The following is an 18,441-nucleotide window of genomic DNA, read 5'->3' as shown; positions in this document are numbered from 1 at the left end:
CAAATCTTGCATGAGAAAACGCGATCTTCCGTGTTTTTTGTGCGATGTTCCGGGTCCTTCCAAGGGAAGGTAAGCCGAGTGGAAATGGCCATTGTCTCAGAGGGATGCATCAGTAGAGGGGAAAGAACCATATACTTTACTACTGTGTGCAACTGTATGCTATCTGTTGCTTTGGATTTGATCCTACTGGCTAGTTCTACATTGGTTAATATGTTAGCCTTAGAATTGCTTATTCTCTGTTTCAGCACTTCCTCAACTCTGTATTGGATTTCTGCTGGTTTTAAATCTTTGCAAAGTTGCATTTTATGCATCCTATTACATTGTTTATTGAAATATCCTTGAAATTGACTCTGCTACCTCACCTTAACTTTCAGAGTCTCTCTACACGAAACCTCTTACACGAGGACACTCAAGTGTAGGGAGACACAATGTTAGCCGGGAAATGTAGTTTTAAAAGACAGAGCTGGAGATCACTCCTTAGAGGGGTTGTTAATTTCATCTTTGCCTCCCTGAAGGGGAGGAGAAATTGATAGAGCCTTTGGGGAGGTGAAGATGAAATTAACAAATCTTCTGAGGAGCAATCTCTTGCGGCACTGTCTTTTTAATCTACCGTCCTGTAGAGAGGTGAAATTGACAGGACCTTTGGCTCTGTCTTTTTAAACTATGCTTCCTGGTTAATGTTGTGTCTCCCTACACTTGAGTGTCATCATGTAAGAGGTCTTGTGTAGATAGACTCTCAGTGAGAAAGGCAGACTGTAAATAAGGTAAATAAATAAATAAGACAGGGGTCCAAACATCTGGGCAGAAAATCCAAACGTAATCCAAAAAGGAACTAACATGTTATGGATTTCAGTGCATGCTTCTAAAATTGCGCATTCGTGCATGGTTTGGCTCCAGCCAAAAGTATGCTTTGGGGAGAGATTCTGATCCCAGTTATAAGACACAGAGCCAAGTCCCAAAACAAAAAAAAAACAGTTTTATTTACAGGGTTTAAAAATAAAGGGTAAGAGAAAGGTACTCAAGGTTCTGGGAAAACTTCCAGACAAGGTAAAATAGTGGGAATATCAAGGCACCTGGGGTCAATTTTGTTGTCATCAGAAGAGGGAATACTGGGGAACAAAGCAAGTTGTCTAAACTGGATCATTTGGATGTCCAGTCCAAATATATGTAAGGCAAGTCCTTTCTTTGGGAAAGCTAATGTAGCATGTTTCTTTCTGTAGCTAATGATACATAGATTAGAGTTGCCAACTGTGGCTTGAGAAATTCCTGTAGATTTGGGAGTGCCTATGGAGAAGGGGGTTTGGGGAAGCATTTCACCTAGAACCGATGATATACTGTACATTAGACTCTGCCCTCTGAAGCCACCATTTTCTCCAGGAGGACTAGCCTTTGTTGGCTGGAGTCCTCTTTTAATTCCCAGAAAATTCTATGCCCGACCTAAAGGTTGGGAATAACCCTAACCCAGATTAATTACTGAAAGGCCTTGATTAACAAACTCACAGCCAGATATAGGGCAAGGTGTATGTTCTTCTGGAGAGAGCATATTTTACTCCAGTTAAGATAATAAAAGTTTAAGTGTGGTCCTACATAATCTATTAACATGCTAAGGGTCATCTATCACGGTCATACAATGAAGATCAAATTCTGTATTTAACTGGGGAAAGCCACAAATTCTAGATGAGAAACCATTTCTGAGCATTGACTATCATACAGTATAAAAACTAAATCTAAACAAAAGTGCTGTGGGTCAATCATCTGGGCGGTCAGAGATTGAGAAGTCATTCAGCTCTGGACACAAGTCTAATTCTCTCTGAAGGAATAGGTCAGAATTTCTGCTTTTTTGGGGGTCAGTTTGGATGTGAGAACCAGATAAAATTGCAGTCAGATTAGTTATCCATTTCTAGTTGACCAACAGGGCACATATGTCTCTAATTTTGATAAGTTACACTCTGAATGTACATTCCTAGTATGCAATGCACAATTACAACTGCAAATGTAAAACTGTGGCAGAAACAACCAGAAATATTTTTAACACATTTCCCATATAAAATGCCAACACTCATGTGCCAGCTCTGTAGTATTATGGCTATCCGTTTGTGCAACTGGACATTTAGGATTTTAAAATGCATATATGCGTACATAAGCTGTCCAAAAAGCAAGAATATATGGGACATTGTGGGCTTTACATGGACATCCAACAACGGAGGGCATAAACACAACAAACACTACGAAGAGCCAGTGTAGTGCAGTGGTTAGAGAATCAGACAAGGTTCTGGGAGATCCAGACCCAAATCCCCATTCCATCATGGAACCGAGGACCAGTCAAATCACTCCACCTTACCTCCCTTAGAGTTCTTGTGAAGATAACATGGAGGAGAAGAAAATGATGTTAGCCACTTTGGGTTCACAGTGAGAAGAAAGGTAGGGTATAAATAAATAAATAAAATGAGGGGTGGTTCATACATATCTATCAAAAATGGAAGCATGACTCAAAAGACTGTGGCATACCATGCCACTAAATATATTTATACATTTTAGATGCTTTTGGGATGACTGAATGTATTCTAGAGATTCTGATCTACAAATATGGTGTCCTTGAGCTATGTACTGGAACACCGGTAGACCAGAAGAAAATGTTAAATGGGTGAAAGTGGCTGTTGATAGCAATTTAATCTTGAATTTATCAAAGAGTAAGTGTTTGAACCTGACTGAAAATCTTCTTTCTATTATATTGAAATCTCTTTACATATATTAGCACTGAAATCTGAAAGGAAATCCCTGCTGTTCATCTCATAAGGATCAGATAGGGACCTTCAGGTGGCTTTTGCCCTTTACTTATACAATCTATGGGCAATGCAGCAGGATTGAGATAGAAAGCATTCTAAGAAGTTCTTCGACGAGACAAAAGCAAGCAAATGTGATGAATACTATGAGACAGAGGTCACCCCAATGATGGAAAAGCACCACAAAAGCACAAGGAAATCTCAGGAACAACAACAGCGGAAATGAGTATAAGGCGTAGCAAAGGAAAGCAACCAGAAATCATCAAGAGAAAAACCAAAGTCATTAGTCGTTCATGTGTAATACAATTTTTACAAAGAAAATTGAAAAGGTCATTGCATGGCTATTAAATGTACTCAACTTCAGAGTCTTTTCAGTCCTTGGATACAGTTTTGTTGATTAGATTAAGTCTGTATTCAAAAATGCTAAGAGCACTAAAAAACTATCACTTTGACCTTTCAAAATATCCCATGAACTAAATTTATTTCTATTTTCGTTTAGTTTTTAATAAAGTAAATGTATTAATCAGGGATAACATTCATACCGGGAGGGCAAGTGCATCCGTACTCTGTATCTCAGTCCCCTTGCAACTATATCTATTTTTCCTGGTTAGTATATAGTGTACACCACTTTCACAATGATTAAAGAAGACTATTGAATGTCCCCATCTAAGTTACGGATTTACATCAATATCTATCATTTGTTCCACAAATATTCCCTTCCTCAGAAGTCCGTATTTGATATTACCCTTAGGGCCAAGCTACAAGTGACGAATGACATTTGAACGGCAAGTGGATTGAGTGGAGAGCAAGTGAACAGGGAAGAATACACTTGCTGTTCAAGTGCCATTCGTCACTTGTAGTTTGGCCCTTAGTCAAAGATCCTTAAATTAAAAAAAAAGATCCCCATTTGCAATTCACTTGTATCTGATGAAGTTCAGAGATGATACATTTGAAAAGTTGAAGCCTTCTGAAAATTTCAAAACTGTTTGGTCAAGTCTGGACTGCCAAGTGTCCTATTTTCCGTTCACAGTGTTACTCTACAGTCACAATTTATCATTTTTTTTTCGATTATGCAATATATGTTGAAAAGAATGACTTGTTGGTGCTCCCCCTAGTCAGTGGGAAAAAGTGCCCAAAATGAAGACTTTGGTACTATGTGCTTTCAGAGGACCTACTATGAGCAAATTTTCATTTAAGTTATATGGCACGACTTCCACTCTGTATCCATGCACCATTGTGCACGAACAAGGGTATTTATCCTAGGGCTCATACAGTCCAACAACACTGCATTATGCACTACATGCGTAATGCTTGGGTATGCAGCATGCTTGTTCATTGCTGCCATGGAAGGTCCCATCTGCGCTCCCATAGCAAGCAAACAAAGAAAGAGAGAAGGCCCCCACAAACTCAACCTAAACAAACAGTACATACTACAACGGCCAAGTTAAAAACCTTTAAAAAATATATTTAGAATAAGTGTTTATTTTACAGTGTACACAGTACTCAAAAACATAGGGTCTGAACAGCAGGCTACACACGTGTGCTTAAAATAGGTACAACATACTCCAAAAACAGTTGATGATACTGTCAAATTACCAACACTAAACCAGACCATATGTGTTTTGGCCCCAGATCCTTCCTCAGTGGTCAGTTGTACAATTTTTGTAATAAGCAAGCAAAGCACACGCATCTAGAAGCCAATAAGTAAAAAATGCTCCTGATGTTCTTATCTGGAAATGCAAAGGGAGAAAGGAGGAAGATTTTTTTTAAAGAAAAAATATAATGATGGCAACAACTACCCTGTAAAAATTTTTTTTGGCAAAAACAGAACCAATTTTACTTCTTATATTGTATGGTATAATATAGATTATTGCAGCAGGCCATGGATAACTTCACATGCTGACTGCACTTACACAGAGCTCTTCATTTGGTGTTATAATCTATGGAGCAAAAATTACAAATGAGCGAAATATTGCATGAAGAAACCTTTAAACCCCAAAGGCATTCCAATCTCCAAACAAAGCTTGTGCTTAGTTTCCTATGTTTCTGGATGTGTATCATCAATTTGTAGTTGCAATCAAATGGCACTTTTACCCCATAAAGTTCAGCTATATAATAAAATTAAAAGGTGATGCAATGTCTCCCATGTGATATGGAAATCTGGTCCCAAGGGAAGAGAGGGGAGGGGGAAGAAGGAGGGAGGGGAGAGAGAAGAGGGGAAAAAAATATTGATGCTTCTAGAAATGGGTACGGACACTTGCCCAAGTTGAGCATGAACACAGTTTATGCTCCTTCCCTCCTCTTCTTGATTCCCTCATGCATGAAATACAATTTAAACCTTTCTGGTTTGGGAAAGCTTCCATCAAATTCCAGTTCATCAAGATATCAGAATCATTCTGAATTTGTGCCTGGGCAAATTCAAATGGTTTCTTCCTGACAAATTGGGATTTTAAATTAAGATTAAACCCAAGGTTTAGAATCCCATCTTGTAAGGAATGTAGCAAAGATGGAGCGTATTCACCAAGTGGACATTTGCTGATTCCCTTTTCCCTTTTCTCCCCTACAGGATCAAAAAATATTGTGGACTGGTGTGAAATGAAATGGAGAAGCTGTATCCAAAAAATCGGAAGGGCACCCCTGTCTGGTATGAAATTCTCTATGAAGAAAGTGGTGTAGCAGTTGCAGAAACTGTTGTGTAGTGGTTAGAGTCCTAGATTAGGAATGAGTCCGAATTCCCCCCTTCCTCTGTTCTGAAGTTAACTAACAGTGTAATCCTAAACAGAGTTACTTCAGTCTAAACCCATTGCCTTAAGCCCAGTGTGTGTGGGGTGTGTGTGTGTGATTGTGTGTGTGTGTGTGGGGGGTGTCTCTCTAGGAGTTCTCTCACAGGGTGATTGTTGTGGGGATAATAATGACACACTTTGTAAACCCTTCTGACTGGGTGTTATGTTGTCCTGAAGGGTGGTATTTAATCAAATGCTGTAACGATAACAATAACGATGACGATGACGATGACGATGACGATGACGATGACGATGACGATGACGATGACGATAATCTATTTATATACCACCCTTCAGGACAACTTAACATCCACTCAAAGTGTGTCAATATTATCCCCACAACAATATCACCCTGTGAGGTGGGTGGGGCTGAGAGAGTTCTCAGAGAGCCATGACTGACCGAAGGTCACCCAGCTGGCTTCATGTGGAGGAGTGGGGAATCAAACCCGGTTCTCCAAATTAGAGTCCCACGCTCTTAACCACTACACCAAACTGTCTCTCTGCTTGATGAAACCAAATCTTCTCTGTTTGCTTGCTCCATTTGGAGACCAACGTGATTAACTCAACCACATTCTAACTTGATTTGTTTGTTTATTTAACTTATGTTTAGATCTCTTTTGACACTATTTGTAGCTAAACAGATTTTTCAGTCTAAGCAGTAGCCCTGAACTGTCATAATGCTTGAGATTTGATGTAATTACTGAAATAATAAAGAGAACAACAGACTGTGCTCTTGTTTCCCAATTAGTGTAATTGCTGTTCTTTAGGAAAAAAAATAACTAAGATGAATTGTCTTTCAGAAGCTCAAAGAAGCTTGAACCTGTCATGGCTTTCAAAATGAATATAATGGATGTTGTCTTTAATTAGGTAGAAAGTCTTCATTTTCCATTGTTGCTAGACCCTGTGTTAGAATTCTTTGACAGTCCTCCATTCAGTTTACCCCTTTTAAAAGTGACACACAAACTATTTTGTTAAGTTTCCAGTGGGAAATTCTGAGCAGACAGCTGACAGAAATGCATGTGAGAAATGCATGGAATGATCATATGACTTTGAAGCACATGGAAATATGTCAACTGTGATATAACAGCAGTAGTATGACATAGTCGTATAGTCATATTTACACAGATCCCTTTGCAGGACGTTAGGCAAGGGAAGTGGAGAAAGAGGACCCTGAAACTGTGGCTGTTAAGACTGAAACCTTGCTCTTTGTGGCTTCTCTCGTAGATATAAGGAACGCGGCAACCAGATACCGGGCCTTCTCAGAACCAATACCTCATGTTAGGAATTCCCTCCTCTTTGAGACTTACCCGACACATATCTTTTTAGTGTTTAGGTGCTAGGTTGAAACATCTCTGCTCATTGAGGCTTTTAGGTGGCGTTTTAGCCCATCTTTTAGCTGGTTTCTTTATGCCATTGTATGGCATTGATCTTTTAATGGTTTTATTGGCTGTTGATAATTGAGGTTGACCCTTAGTTTCGTGGGGGGACGGGGACGGTTAAAGATAATAAAATAGTTTTGATTTGTTGTTTTAATCGTACCTTAATTGTTTTATCTTTTATTGCTGGCTGCCTCAAGCAGGTCTCTGGAAGGAAAGTTTGCACCTATGTTAACTACATTAATAAGACTGGAGGTGCCCTATTCCCTCTGCCTCCACTCAGCATAGTTCCCCATCTTCTTTTAAGCTCTGTGTTCCATTTCAAGACAAGGGGAACAGATAATGACAACGGCCAGCAAAAGGCAGAAGGAAGGGCTCCTAGTTCTTGGATTGCAGTCCAGCATAAAATGCAATGTCCAGAACTGCAACCATGCTGTAAACATCTTTCCCTTGTTAGTTCCTTGGAATCAATGCATGGTCAGATGGAAAAGCATTCCAACATCCCGAGGACTCTTGCAAAATAGCAGAGGTCTTTTTCATTGTAGGCTAAGTTTTTAAACGGTGACATGGGACAGGTTGAGAGCTGTGGTGCAACCCTGGACTTCATCATGAGTGTAGTCTGCAATCCAAACACAGGGTGAAGAACGGCAGCTTCAGGCATGACAAGGTCATTTGGCGAGTGGCCCTTTCAAAGTGCAACTTCCCCCTTATTTAAGCATCATCTTAGCTCATGACCTGGAGAGGTTATAATGGGCTGAAGTTTCCCTTCTGGCATTTCACAATCCCTTCACACAGTTCCAATGTATAGCAAAGCCTTTGCTCTGCCACTAGCTCTGTCTTTTTAAACTACCTTTCCAGGCTAACATTTATAGGGACTCTGATTTACTGGAGAAGGCTATATTGTGAAGAGGGCTCTGGGTTCTCGGGTTAGTGTATAGCAAGCTTGAGACATTATTCATAGCCAGGATGTGAGGAAGCTCTAGAGGCTTCAGACAAAACTTCTTGAAAAAAGGTGCTCCTTGGAGTGTTCTAGAACTTTGGCTACTCCTGCATGAGAGTGTTCAAGGAAATTCCTTCTAGACAAGGGCCCTCTGCTTTGATATAAAGCTACATCATTCATTGAGGACTCTGGCAGTCAAGTCAGAGGATCCTTTGAGGTGCACAAATATACCAGTCCCAGTGAGAGGGGGGCTTGCACACCTCAGTGGAATGACAAGATCAGTGCTTTTCCATGGGGCTTTATGGACACAGATGTTTTAGATGAAGAGGAAATGTGTGCCATGGCAGAAATGGTTTAGCATGCTTGTTCATAGCACTCATAGAACATGTGTAGTGTGGGAGAGTGTGAAATTTTGTTTTTACTGTACATTTCATTGGTTTCAGAGTGATAAAAAAAACGTGTTCTTAGAAAGATTCCCCATATACTCCTTAAGCAACAGAACATCACAGACTCAAAGAAGTTTTTGTAATACAGCGTATGGAACTGGCAAACACAAGAACAAAATCCCCAGGTGCACACTAAACCTGTGCATGTGTGTGTATGTTGAAGTCTTGCTCCTCATGTTTATTCGGCCAAGATTTTTCTAATAAAGAGGCAACCTACCATATTTGTGTCTTGATTACAAGGAATAGTAAGTGGATTTTCCCAGTTCAGGTTATTTATTGTTTTGGAAGTAGCAGAATTTCAACAACAACAAAAAAAAAGAGGGGGGAATTGGAACATGCTCAGTTTGCCAGTTTTCACTTCCTTCAGTATATTTGTATCCCTTCTCCACATCTGATTTGTTGAGCTATGCCTACATGCACATTGGGGTAACACTGCAAAAAGAGAGATCACATTATGCTGCAGAACATCTGCAAAAAAGAACGTTTTTGAAATAGAGTTCTCTATCTAATCACGTCAAGATTGTTTTTGCAGTTCTTCCTCAAAGCACACGTGCATCAGTGAAGGGAAACGTGACCGCACTAAAAGTAAATTACCTGTGCAAAAAACCTGTGGGATTAAAAAAATGAACAACTCCAAACGGATCACTTCCACTTCACAAACAGCAACAATTCAGTGCTGCGAAATCTGGTGAATTTTTTTGAAAGCTTCCATAGAGTTACCAAACGTATCTGAGACTTGTCTTATTTAACCAGCAGAGTTCTGATAGAATGGTGGAGCCAGAAAGGGCAATTCCTTGATTCAAGGAACTTGCTACTAGAGATGGGAACGAACTGGAAAAAACCCGAACCATGTGGTTCATGATTTGTAAAATTTCACAAACCCCAAACCACGGACTTTCACGAACCTGCCCCTGGTTCACAAACTGGTTCATTTGGTTTGTGAAAACATCACATCCAGGTCAGAAAATCATCACTTCTGGGTCAGTAGAAGGCCACTCCCGGGTCAGCAGAAGGTCTGTAGGAAGTCCATCCCATGTTGCCTAGGAAACTGATTGATGGGCACCAGGCCGAGTGACAAACAAAAAAATGAACCAAACGAACCAGTCTAAATTCTTGGCTGTTCGTCAGAAATAGGATCTGATGAACCGCTGGTTTGCGAACCACGAACAGGCCTGGTTCGTGCTTAATTTTGGTTTGTATTTTGGTTCGTGCCCATCTCTATTTGCTACTCAAACTTTGGACTGTATTGTCACGCCATCTACCTTCAAGAACATTCAAGGCATGTCAGAAAGAGTTTCAAATTAAGGATTTCTCTTTCAGAAACTCCACTGTTCTTCAAGCTTGTCTTAAAAAATGACCAGTGCTAATTGGTGTGGCTTGAATTTAAATGTAGATTTGTGATAATGGCTTCTGAAGATGATACATTTGAGGAGATTGTCAGGCTCAAAAAGGCTTCCATTTGTATTAGGGGAAATGGAACCTTGGTATGGGTGCTGTATGCCAGCGGTCCCCAACCTTTTTGGCACCAGGGACCAGCTTCATAGAAGACAATTTTTCCATGGATCGGGGGTGGGGGGTGGGACAGGATGGTTTTGGGATGATACAGTTGCGCACTTTATTTCTATTATTACATTATATAATCAAATAATTATAAAACTCACCACAATGCAGAATCACTGGGAGCCCTGAGCTTGTTTTCCTGCAACTAGATGGTCCCATCTGGGGGTGATAGGACACAGTGACACCCAAAGTGTGTTGCTTATGTCCAGTCTACTCCGTGATCTCGTTTTGGTTGCTGTCAGCTGCAGCACACAGAGCTGCCGAGCAGCCGCACCTCCACGAGGTCTATATTTCTTTAGCGCAACTGTGTGGGCAGCTTCTCCACTCTCCAGCAGTGACCATGCCACCGGAGGAGAGGAAGAGGCAGGCAGAGGCAGACTGGGACAGATGGCAGGCGATGCTCAGGGCGGCTGGCTGCCCAGTGGGCCCAGTAGTGACCAGAGGAGGCAGAGGCAGACTGGGGCAGGGAGCAGGTGGTGCTCAGGCCAGCTGGCTGCCCGGCCAGACTGGCAGTGACCTGGCACACAAAGGTGCGAGGGCAGGGCAGAGCAGCAGCAGCAGCTCCAGCAAGTGCAGCCACACCGACCATAGCACGAGGCAGTAACTGTGTGTGTGCCGGCTGGGAGTGGGAGGAGAGACCCAGAGACATGATGAGAGTCAGCCAGCCAAGCAAGGTGATATTTCTAATGAAAAGTGCAGGGCCGGCCAGGCGAGACATAACCGCCCCTCCCAAGACGGTGAACGCCTACCTTGCCTGCTTCCTGGAGTTGGCTCTGTGCTTGCCCACCATTCACCTCCTGTGCGCCCCGGTTGCTAACAGGCCATGGATCGGTACCGATATGTGGCCCGGGGGTTGGGGACCCCTGCAAGTGTATGCCTTCCACTCCTTTGAAATCATTGTTGATGAGATTGGTAAGAGCCGTAAAACAAACAACGTCCCAGCATATTTCACAACAAGTGTTTTTCGCTCACTTTTTCTAATCCTGCCAGTTTGGTCCACAGAGTCTTCTTCAAAGTGTCACCCTCTTTGTGCATTCATAAGGAGGTCCAACAGATTGGCCCCGGCTGAAGGGCTGTGGGAGGAGGTGTCACACACTTCTTTCCACAGTGCCACCAGTTGGATCTTAGCTGAACACCTTCGGCAGCAGAAGTAGAAAGTAAAGCAATCATCACCCATCTTGGATCTGGTTGGAGTGCTGCAGGAAATTACACTGGAATTTCCTCTATTGTGCCACTGACCACAGCTGAGCAAGTTGTCAGTTAGTTTATTCAGCTTAACAGCCCATAGGCTATACACTAAACAAAGTTTAAGAATTAAAAATAACAGTCTGAGCAACTGGACGTTGCAGTGCAGTTGTCCAGGACTGCATCCCACTGGGAACATTCCCAGTGAGTTAAAAAACAACAACTGACGTTGTCAATGCCGAGTGCTCGAATTGTGCTGTTTCCTCCTTTAGGCCTCCAGAAAAGTGATAGACTCTATCACAGCTGGCAATTCCTACCAATTTATCAGTAGGGTTGTCAGATGCTCCCTCCCCAAAAAATTAGCAGGTGTTGGGGGACAGCAGACACACACCTCTCTTCCTTCAGGCATGCACCCACATATTAGCACACTCACACACCTTTGTCCCAGGATGATGACGATGATGACGATAATAATAATATTTGATTTATATACCGCCCTTCAAGACAACTTAACACCCACTCAGAGTGGTTTACAAAGTATATTATTATTATCCCTACAACAACAATCACCCTGTGAGGTGGGTGGGGCTGAGAGAGCTCCGAGAGAGCTGTCCCACGGTCACCCAGCTGGCTTCAAGCAGAGGAGTGGGGAATCAAACCTGGCTCTCCAGATTAGAGTCCTGCCGCTCTTAACCACCACACCAAATTGGAAGTGTCGCACCCGGATTGATTCTTTAGAGCTATGTTTTGGGCTGATTCCTAAAGAATGGCCCCCGGTGTGATGCTGTCTCTTCCAGTCTCCCCAGAAGTTCCATCAGCCAGGGACACAGGCATGTTCATGTCTATTTCTCCAGCCTCCTTGCCAGATTCCCACCAATGATCAGCAAACTCAGGGGGAACTACTTCCCCCTGCCTATTTCCAGTGATCAGCGAGAAGAGGCCATTGCCACCAACAGGAACCTGGCAAGTCTACTGATCAACAGGGACACCCTTGCTGTAGTTCATAAGTGCCACTGCATCCTCTGTTCTGGTCAAGAGGTGAAGGGAAATCAGTAGTTATTATCAGTTACACTGACAGTAATTCAAGGAAACATTCAGAAGTATTTAAAGATGCTGACAGGTATGCAGAACTATCAAGAATCTACCTAGAATATGCCATTAGGGTTAACCCTACTTGAGTCTCTTGTGAACCCTGAGAACATTCTGAACTGAATTAATCTCCAGGGTTATGTTGTGCCATTTGCAGTAACATGACACAAACGAGCAACGAGGAAGAGAAGAGGATGGAGCTGGCAGGCAGAAGTGCTGGTTCTTGATTGCCTCCCACTTTTACAAGACTCGAGTCGCTTTGCGATGCATGCCTGATAAGTTTGCAAAGGGGGAAAAGTCAGCACAGAGGATTTCAATCTGAAATTATGTCAATCTAACAGGCAGCAAACAAATTACCCACCTCATGCCTTGTACAATACAAGGTTCGCATCACAATGAGTCAGAAGAGTTTCAGGAAGATCCATGGCATTTTAGTGGGAGGGTCTGCAAATGTCGAATACCGTTGTTATCCTCACTGTTTTTGATAGAAGAGGCAGTGAGAACAGCCATGGTCAACAACATCCTACAGACAACGCTCCAGATATACAAACTAGGGTTGACAACCCCTAGGAGGGGCATGGAGTTCGCCAAGGATTAAAAATTGATCTCCAGAGTATAGAGATTAGTTTCCATGGAGAAAATGGCATCTGAGGAGGGGGTCACTACAGCATCACATCCCTGCCGAACTCTCTCCCCAAACTCCGCACTTCCTGCATGCAAATCTCCAGGAATTTCTCAAGCCAGAGCGGCAGCCGTAGTTCCAACAGTCTTTCTCATGACAGGCAAAGCCAAGGGTCTTCATGTGATGGAGGCAGCAGTATCTGAACGGGTTCTTCTTGCAGGCACAAAAGTGAGGCCTCCTATCATAAATGCCATCTAATTGGGCTTGCTGGGATGAGACATTCCTTTATCAGTGAGTCTAGTCAGTTGTTTGAGTGATGGAAAAGGGTAGGCTTTCTACACACACACACACACCACCTGCTGCACCCCAGCCAGTGTGGAGAAGGCACGAGGGTGGGGAAAAAGCTCATGCATGTGCTTTTACACTCCCCTGTCTCACCGGTGATAGGAGAATCCCAGTGCATGCTGAAACGGAGTAAGTGAAAACTATCCCTTTGATGGCAGTTCTTGCTCAGCTTGTCTTCAGTGAGTGTAACTCCTTCTTTCCTTATGTTGGAAAATGGGCATGACGGAGAAGGGACAAGTCACTGTGAACTCCTCCATCATGCTCATTTTCCAATGTGAGGAGGGAAGGAGCTGCCATGTGTGTATGCTGAAGATGAGCTGAGTGAAAACTACCTACAAAGAGACAGTTTTCACTCCCTCCGTTTCAGTGCACGTTGAGATTTGAGGGGCGCGGAAGCGTGCACGCAAGGTTAGAACCCCACTGTCCCCCACCCACCAGCCCCCTGACTTGCACCCTGACAACCCTAGGAAATGGTATATCCTTGCTGCTGGGCTACGTGAAAAAGATGGTGCAGTCCCAGCTAGAAAAACCCAAAGGCCCAAGCTTCAATCACCACCCATCTCATCAATCTGAATACCTGTTTTTGCATATTTGAAGGCAAGGACATGTGATTATTAAGCATTGGACATCTTCCTTAAAACTTTATATTGGTCTCCCTTGACCTCTTGCACATCCCCAATAATAACAATGGTCCCAAGCCAAGCTATAAATGTCTAAGCCCTTGGTAAAGTTCTTCATGTCATGAATTGGGTCTCTGTGCCACTGATCTAAGGTCCAAGGATGGTTAGTGGAGAACCCTCTCTCCCATTCAAAGACCTTGCTGTAGATTTTTCCTCTGGGCCTACTTTTCCCAGCTGCCCTCCAAGCCCTAGATAGGCCTGGTGGAAATGGAGGGAAAAGGTAAACCACTCATTGTTAAAGAAGCAGAACTGTGACTGAAAGCATATAAAACCCTGCACAGGGACAGACATTGTTCATTCCCTAAAACTGGACTGCAGAGGGAGGGAGCCGATCCCTTACCTCAGCATGGAGGGAGGGAGCTGATTAGAGATGGGCACGAACTGAAATATGAACCAAAATTAAGCATGAACCAGGTTGGTTTGTGGTTCGTGAACCATGGTTCATCAGATCCCATTCCTGATGAACCGCCATGAACTTTTAGGCTGGTTCGTTTGGTTCATTTTTTGGTTCGTCACTCCAGACAGCCTGGGGCCAATCAATCAGTTTCCTAGGCAACAGGGGATGGACTTCCTGCAGACCTTCTGCTGACCTGGAAGTGAACATCTGCTGGCCCGGAAGTGACCTTCTGCTGACTCGGAAGTGACGTTTTCATGAACCAAATGAACCGGTTCGCGAACCAGGGGCAGGTTCATGAAAGTTCGTGGTTCGTGAAATTTTACGAACCATGAACCACATGGCTCAGGTTTTTTCCAGTTCATGCCCATCTCTAGAGCTGATCCCTTACCTGAGCATGGAGGTGAGACTTGATGGAATAGATGACTCAATATGCCTTGTACATTGGGGGTGCTGGATGTCTCTCTGTGTGCATGGGTAACTTTCTTGATAGTAATCGGCTTCTCTTTGTCTAAGGTGGGAGCACGTCTTGACTCCTCCTCTGACTTGATGTCTCTTGAGATCTGGCAATTATCCTAAACTCAAAAGAATCTATGGTTTTAATATGTGGCTTACTATCAAGATGGTAATTGAGCGGTCGACCTTTATCACAAGCAGTGAATTTTAGTTATAAAATGTTGTTGTTGGTTGTATACAGTGCTATTTTCAAGTGATATTTTTGTTTCTACTGTATGTGTTGTGTATGTGCATGCGCATGCACCATCAAGTCACAACAGACTTATGGAGATGCCAGCAAGTGGCTATCAAGACAGGTGAGAAGCAGAACATGCCAAAAGTGATAGATAAGATCAAGGAGTTTGGTGACTTGGCAGGTTTCTTCATTAATAAAAAGAAGTCAAAGATACTATGTAAAAACATGATTAAGCAGAAACAACAATTGTTAATGGAAACAACGGACTGTGAAGTAACTAGTAAGGTGAAATATTTGGGAGTTGAGCTGACTGCAAAAAATATAGATTTGTTCAAGAATAATTATGAAAAATTATGGACTCAGATAGAGAGAGACTTGATCAAATGGAATAGACTGAATTTGTCATGGTTGGGCAGGATTGCAGCAGTTAAGATGAATGTGTTACCAAGAGTAATGTTTTTGTTACAGACAATACCAATCATCAGAGACTCTAAACAATTTGAAAAATGGCAGAGGAAAATATCAGATTTTGTTTGGGCAGGCAAGAAGCCTCGAGTGAAAGTAAAAGTTCTACAAGATGCAAAGGAGAGAGGCGGAATGCAACTGCCCAATCTGAGACTTTACCATGATGCAATCTGCCTAGTTTGGCTAAAAGACTGGATGATATTAAAGAATAAGAAACTATTAGCCCTAGAGGGATATAAAAAATTTTTTGGATGGCACGCATACCTATGGCATGACAAAGTAAAGGTCAACTCGATGTTCCTGCATCATTTTGTAAGGAGAAGTCTATATACAATCTGGAAGAAGTACAGAACTTACCTACAAGAAGGAACCCCCTTGTGGGTGGTTCCATATGAGGTGATAGATCCGAGAGCTGTGGATAATGAACAACAATGTTTAACGTACAAAGAAATAACTAAGATTGAAGTATCTAAACTTAGAATAAAGACGCAAGAGGAACTATCACCTAACTATGATTGGTTCCAGTATAGACAGATTAGAGACTTATACAACTCGGACTTTGCAAAAGGGGGCATACGAACAGAGAACTCGGAACTAGAGCAGACCCTTCTTAAAGAAGACAAGAAAAGAATATCCAAGGTATACCAAGTACTGTTGAAATGGTATACTGAGGATGAGATAGTTAAAACACAGATGGTGAAATGGGCTATAAACTTTAATAAAGAAATAACAATGGAGGCATGGGAATACTTGTGGAAAACTACAATGAAGACAACGACATGTATTAATATTAAAGAGAACATTTTCAAAATGATCTATCGTTGGTACATGACACCAAAGAAGATTGCGCTAGGGAATTTGAATACTTCTAATAAATGCTGGAAATGTAAGAAACATGAGGGCTCCCTCTATCATATGTGGTGGTCGTGTGAGGTAGCTAGGCAGTTCTGGGGGGAAATAATAAGAGAAATGAGTGAAATTTTACAGTTTCAAATAAATAAGAACCCAGAACTCCTGCTGCTAAACTTGGGAATGGAGGGAATTCCAGCCCATCATAGGACGTTGATTTTTTATATGACTGCAGCAGCTAGACTTTTGTACGCGCAGAAATGGAAAGTACAAGAAGTGCCAACTATTGAAGATTGGATCTACAAATTGCTGTATATGGCTGAAATGGACAAGATGACAAGAAAACTGAGAGATCTGGACTCAGGGCAGTTTAACACAGACTGGGAGAAGCTGAAACAATATCTGGAGAAGAAATGGGAGGTGGGAGGAAAACTGTGGCAGTTTGAGAACTACTGAAGTATAATAAAAGTATAAAAGAGAGGGGTGACTTTGCCGGGGGAGGAAGAGAAATGTGAATTTATAAGCAGTTAGATTAATTGATTGAGATATATATAGATATGTATAGGTTAACTGATAGAACATTGATAGAGAATAATTAATGATAAGGTTTAAACATGAGGATTGAGTAAATAACAATATTTTCTTTCTTTGATAAGATTTATATGCACCAAACTGAATGTACAGAAGAGTTAAATTGATTGATTATGCGAGGAGTTATATAGAATTACCATAAAAAGTTGAAATGAGTAATATATAGAGAACAAATCAAATTGTTTGATTTAAATGTGGGAAATTTTTATGGTTTATGATATACAGGTTTATATAGAAATATTCAAAACTGGAAAATGGGATAAATTGTTTATCTAAAGACGTATAGTTTGGGTGTATAATAAGTAAAGGAGTTAAAGATGTACTGCTTAATATAATGGAGAATGTATATCTGTTTTAGACAGAGGAATTTAATAGAAGTAAGGGAAAAGGGACAGAGGGTGGGAAAGCTGTTGGAAGTCAACAAAAGGGGGGGAAAGGGAGGGGGTTAGAAACGAAAAATTAGGGGAAAATTGACGGTAATGTAAAAATAAAAATGTTCTAACCCAATAAAAAATTTTTCAAAAAAAAAAAAAAAGACAGGTGAGAAGCAGAGATGGTTTGCCCATGCTTTCTTCTGCAAAGCCTTCCTTGTAGGTCACCCATTCAAGTACTGACCCTGCTTAGCTTCCCAGATGTCATGAGACTGGGCTATACCATGCCACCTCCCCTCCCTATTTCTACTACTTTCAGGGACTGAAAGTTTTATTTCTAAGTTCAAACCAGATCTCCACCCAATATTAGCAAGCTTCTTCTTCCTACCTATCATCTCCAGTGTTAACCTAATGAGTGGCTGAAGGGGACATAGTCCCTTCCTGAGAAAAATGGAGTCATTTGGTACATCTCTTCCCTTTTTGTTTTGCTAAACTTTTCCTGACCATATCAGAGCCTAGAGATTTCTCTCAAAACACAGATCCAGAGGAGTCTACAGACAGCCCCCCAACCTTAAATGACTTCTCACCTACAACCATGAATTGGCTAGCAGAGTCACCAGCACAGGTACCAGACCCTGCAACAGACCCAGATGCCAGCTCTGCCCTCATATCTACTCAGGAAATACAATTACAGGACCCAATGGCATCGAATACACTATCTCTGGCTCTTACAGCTGCTCATCCTCCAACATGATATATGCCCTCATGTGCCAACAATGTCCATCTCCTCTGTACATTGGACAAACCAGCCAACCTCTGTACAGAAAAATAAATGGACACAAATCTGACATTAAAAATGGCAACATCCAGAATCCAGTGGGAGAACACTTCAATCTATCAGGACATTCCATCAAGGACTTAAAGGTCACTGTAGTGCAACAGAAGCCTTTCAAAATCAGAATCCAACGGGAAGCTGCTGAATTGGAATTCGTATGTAAATTTGACTAAGTCAGACTTGGATTGAATAGAGACTATGAATGGTTATCTCATTATCAGAAGTAACTGATTTCATTATCAGAAGCAAACTGATCCCATTATCAGAAGCTACTGATTGCATCTACTCCCCTCTCTCCTCTCCACCTATATATCTGGCCAGTTTCTTCTTACCCTCCATGCATCTGATGAAGAGAACTGTGATTCTCGAAAACTTATGCTACAATAAAGTTGGTTAGTCTTAAAGGTGCTACTGGACTCTTCTCAAAACACAGAAA

This window comes from Eublepharis macularius, chromosome 3 (genome assembly GCF_028583425.1).
Source record: "Eublepharis macularius isolate TG4126 chromosome 3, MPM_Emac_v1.0, whole genome shotgun sequence".
Classification (NCBI taxonomy): domain Eukaryota; kingdom Metazoa; phylum Chordata; class Lepidosauria; order Squamata; family Eublepharidae; genus Eublepharis; species Eublepharis macularius.
The sequence above is the reverse complement of the archived record's forward strand: the minus strand, read 5'-3'. Positions refer to the sequence as shown.